We start from the raw sequence: 5,548 nt of genomic DNA on the forward strand, positions 1-5,548 counted from the left end.
GGCCAGGTCGGCAGCCGGTGCCTCCGCTGCCGCTCCTCCACGGCCCTTTCCAGCCCCCGGTGGGCGGGCGAGCGCCGGCACTTCCGAGGCCCGGATTGGCCGGGGATTGGCGTTGCCACGGGAACCGCAGGCGGGCAGAGCTCCCCTCCCATGTGACCCAGGGCGAGCCAGACGCCGGCCGGGAACCGAAACCCGGATGGTGCCCCGGAGGGCATCCCGAGGCCGTTTGCAGGCGCCGCCCACCCACCGGAGCTTGCTGCCAGGCAGCAAGCAGTCTCTTCTGGATGATTGTGGTTGCAAAGGTGTTGAAGTCAGGCCTTAAGATGGCCACTGTCAGTAATCACCCAGATACTTTCGGGCAGCTCTGGTGGCCCATCTGCGGCCTACTTAAAACGGGCGCCCACTTGTGCCCTGTCTCGTGTCTGCAGATCAACTTCTTGCCAACCTGTTAGACGAAGTCGGGCAACCATCTCACCCAGGAGCTTGAGTTGGCCAGGGCAGTCAGCCCGGGCGTGGCTCCTCTACAAAGGGAAATGAAACAGAAAGGCAAATAATCAGCAGGTTTCCACAGCTGGAGTCCACCAAAAGCAAGAGGAAGCTGGTGGGCTCCAGTCTGGAGATATGTGGGCTTTGGAAGCTCCCAGAGCCATGGGAAAATCACGAGGTCTCATATCAATGTTATCATAGCCCATTATAAACAAGTTAGGCCCAGTACTGGGTGCACTTCCTTGGCTTTAAGTTTGCAACTTTCAAATGCTTGTGGCTGTGAGCAGCTTCTCAGACACCACTGGCAAAAGACCTTGGAGCCTCTTTCCTGGGACTCTTGTTCTCATAACCTGAGCAGGTAACAAGGTCGCTAGATTTTGGAAGAGCTTAATGCATTTTTCAAAATCACCTGAGTTACTGAAGCCACTGGCCTAAGAGCCATCTTGTCCTAGAAAGAAACTGCTGTCTCGAAATCATGGGACTTGACTAATTTCATAGGCTCAGTGGCTTTGAGGCTGGCCTCTCCATACAATAAGGTGAATCCTAGCACCAGATCTGTCACAGCCAAATTGATTCGTATGTTCATTCCAGTCTCTTAACACTCAACGCCAGGTCTGTTCCTTCCTCAAGAGCTCACCAAATGTGCTCCTGCCTTTAATTCAAACAGCAATAGAGAAAGAAAAAGACTTACAAAAACAAATCCAAAACAATTAACAAAATGGCAATAATATACATATTGATAATTTACAAAAGAGGAAAGAAAAAAAAAGACAAGACAAACAGCTGCATATATCAGATAAGCACCTGTGTGAGGATACCAAGAAAGTGAAATTGAAAAGCTACATTATGTATGCATATTGTATGTTTTAGTCATTCAGAGTGAAGTCAGAACTGAACTCAAACCTTCCACAGAGCAGTCGTGAGTACACCAGTGCTGAGTTATCTGCAATCAAGCTCGTGAAACCCTTGGAAGGACAATTAACAAGGAACACACCATTATGCTTATTTGGAAATTGAAAACATTAACTCATTCAATAAATGTTGTTTGAGCATGAATGGCAATCTAGTATAGTGATTAATTGAATGGCCCCTTTTCTGATACGTCACTTTGGGTGTTACTTAACTGTTCTATGCCTCAGTTTCCCCACCTCTAAGAGGGGATAATAAAATGGTCACTTCATAGGCATGCTGTGAGGGCTAATGAGCTTATTCAGTTCTACATTAACCTTTATTATTGTAAATGCCCCTGCCTTGGAGGAGACTGGATGGTCTACACAGGAGGCTTTGAAGACTTTACACTTGTGAAGTTCACAGGTGAATTTATGGTGATAAAATTACTAGTATTTACCCTGGCTTCTTTTTTTAAAAAAAATCCATGTTTTAAGACTATGGAAATAATTCTCTACTGGTAACTTTCATGTAGGTCTGATAATTTTTGAGATTGGATTTTTATTTGGATTTCACATTTCATGATAAATAAAGCAGGTAGCTTGGAAGTTCTTGGACAATTTGATTTCAAGACATCTTTTTCCTGAAAGAGTAATCTTTTTTCTTTTTTTTTTACCAGATCAGTCCCACATAGAAACAATGAATCCAAACACCAGTTTTTAGCTAAGCCTCTATTTCAAGTAAATTGCTAATATTTCATTCTCAGTGCTTGGAAGCTACTGGTTGTAACTCTAGGAGCAAGATCTCATAGATGATGGGGACATCTAGAGGCTTTTGTGAAAACTATGGGTAGCTTTGATTCCTTAGCAAGCAAACTCAAGTGCTACTCATGAATGGCCCAAGGACCAGTGGCACTGGCATTGCCCTGGAGCTTGTTAGAAATGCAAACTCAGGCCCCAAACCTACTCAATCAAAATATGCATTTTAGCACAGTCTTTCAAAGAGAAAATGGGCACACAGCACCTTTACTGAGGTCATCTGAATGGGACCTAGCTTAGCAATTAGACAACTCCCCTACCCTGCTGAAGGCCGTCAGAACATCATCCGCCTTGAAAACAACATTTGGGTAAAAATCAAGTCTTTATCTCCAAATAAATTTGGCCATGTAAAAAGCAAACTCTGAAAAGATAAAATGAATGTTTCACAGCTAATCTATAAGCCAATGGCTCCTTTAACATCTATGAAGCAGAGCAACTGAAGCATCACCGTGGACTGAGGCTTCCTCTCAAGAGGCAGGGCACACCGAAAACCAAAGGAAACCCCTGAAGGGTTATTTCTGGTGACCCAGGTACTGAAAACAGAGTACAGGCCCAGGAAGCTCTGTGTCTTCCACAGACACGGCTTTGCATTTCTGGAGTCAGGGGTTCTACACACACCACATGTCAAGCCTGGATTGATCTCCCCTTCTTCCCCAAGGTAGGTCTGCCTCCCGCTCACTCTCAACCTCCTGTGATTCTTTCCTGCGCCTTATTTCCCCTGTAATTCACACGATTCCTGAGGCATTTGGTACTTCACAAGTAGTCTCTTCTGCTAGGACTATGGGCTCCTTGAAGGAAGGGACAGTCATTATCATCTTGATGGCCTCCAGCACAAGGCCCAAATGTCTACTGAAGACCAGTGCTTTACACACTGTGACTTCATTCTCTTAATTCCCTCGGATTTATAAAGCGGCTTATCTTACAGAATTCACCCATGCTAAACCAGTGGTTATGACCATTCTTGTCTATTTTACAAAATGAGGGCTGCTAAAAATCAGTTTTTATAGGCAAATACAGTGGGTAAAATGAGCCCATAACAGAACCTCTCCCTCCTTACTCCCAGCTGCCTTTTCAGGCTTTAATGCTGGTATGCTTGAGAAGAAAATGAAGCCTGAAATTTCACCTGGAAAATGATCGTATGAGGTGAGTCAGCGAGGAACCTGTTAACTAGGCTTTAGCCTCCCTTTGGTATTCAAGTGCAAGTGACAAAAACTGGCACAAACAAAAATGCTACAAATCAAGTAAAAATCTTGAGAACTCTGCTCAGTTGTCTGGTTGAGGTTTATGATGCTGCATTTCCATTTCAAAATTTAAAAGTCTGGGTGTCCTAAGAATTAGAATCAGGGCAGCTGGTCTTTTCTTCCAGGCCTCTATGATACTGTGCTGACAAGTTCTTTGGGATTCATAATTCTTTATCTCTAAAGAAGCTGAAAGAAAGAAGTTAACTATTAAATAAACAAAAAGCACCTAAGAATTATCCTACTGAAATTCTCGGTTCAGTCACAACCTGATATGGGCCTTCTGAAGACTAGTGAGAAGTGTAAAGGTCTTATCCGTAGATTCTGTGAAACAATCCCTGTGGAAGTTTATGTGGATGCAGAAGATGTAATCTTCTGTCCCCTGACAAAACAGGAAATCGGAATTGAAAACAACGGAAGTATCCCGAACCGGGGTGGGGAGGTGGGGAAAGAATGAGGAAAAGATGGTACATCAGTACTTATTAAAATCTTTATTCATTTGCTTTCTTTCAGAATTGAAACCCATAGAACACATTAGAAATTTAGGTGCATATCTGTCTTGTTTGGTATCTTACCAAGCACAACCTCTATTTGTGCAACAGCTCTGAGAGGAAATCCTTGGCAGATCAAAACAGAGGGTAGTGGTTCCTACACCTCTCTTTGAAGCAAATAAATTAACTTCCCAGTAAGTTATTCCCAGTTCCCCCACAGACATTTTGTATTTGTGAGTAACACCTTAGTTCCTTAAAATCCCGTGGCAGTAGAGTATCCAGCCCTCACCTTTTCAACCCAGACTTGAGGCGTCGAAGGGGGAAAGCTGGCCTTCCCCTGTACAACAGTCTCATGAGGCTGGTCTATGTGCCTTGGGCGTCGGCCCTGGCTAGCACAGGAGGTGTTTGCTGAATGGATATCTTTATGTCACTTAGACTCACTCTCAGAGACTAAGAGAACCTTTTCCTAGCTTCAGGTTCTTCAGCAACAGTGTTTCCCTGTGTCAAAATAAATACATTTTTTCTTGTTAGAATACATATATGACTATATATATACATATACCTTGACTCATGTTTCCTGAAGCCCAAGCTCACAAGACGACTCACATAAGACAGCTCACTGATAGATGCTGTTTACCATCATTGGAGGTGTGGTCAGGTAATGGTCAAACAAGAATACGGAAGCTGTGGAGAAGGGAGGGTGAAGGAACATGGTGGATAGGAGGGGAAGGCCAAAAGCCTTTTTTTTTTTTTTTAAAGAAAGGAAAAGATGGATTTCTTTGGAAGAACATGTTGCCTTCAGGTGACACGGAATTTCTGCCATGTATAGGATTCATCTTTCCCAAAATAATAGGATGTACCTGAATTCTCCCATTTCCTTATTAAATTTCACTTGACATATTAATCCTGAGTGCAAATAGGGAGAAATGCCTTATTAATAAATTACTGAGCAATACTCTGAGTAAATCAGATCCTATTAATGTTTTGCACAGAAAATTATTTACCCCCAAAACCCAAAATACAGCTTCATATTAAATGACAATTCTAGAATGAAACCTCTATACCCATATTCGCCCAAACTATGGAATATATTGGGTTGGCCAAAAAGTTCATTCAGGTTTTTTGTAAGATGGTGTGGAAAACCAGAATGAACTTTTTGGCCAACCCAATATTTAAGAAGTGGAAGAAGGGGGTTAGGAAATGGTACTCAGTTCTGATTTTCTTAGTTTTATAATATTAAAATGTACCCACGTCTACCTTTAGATGTTAGCTAGGCACGCCCAGGTTAGGACTGATCAAAAACCCTTCCAATGACCCCTGTTTGATTATAATAGTCCTTGATTCTAAAAGATAAACCATCAAGAGGACAGTGTTACAAAACTTAAAAAAAAAGATATCTACCTCTTTTTTGAAACAGAATTTAGTGTTTATGAATTTTAGGGCTATAAGCTTATGGTTGGTTTTTTCCAAGATTCTAAACGTACTTTTGCAGCTTAATCCAATCCTGACTTAGAACATAAATTTATATTCTAAGCATCAGTTCACACCACTCTGTTAGCATAATTCTAACTTTAACCACTATACATTTGAACACCTTTTAAGATCATGAATTTTAAAATAGGGAAAG

The sequence above is a fragment of the Lipotes vexillifer genome, unplaced genomic scaffold, assembly GCF_000442215.2.
Source record: "Lipotes vexillifer unplaced genomic scaffold, Lipotes_vexillifer_v1.1 scaffold76, whole genome shotgun sequence".
Lineage (NCBI taxonomy): Eukaryota > Metazoa > Chordata > Mammalia > Artiodactyla > Lipotidae > Lipotes > Lipotes vexillifer.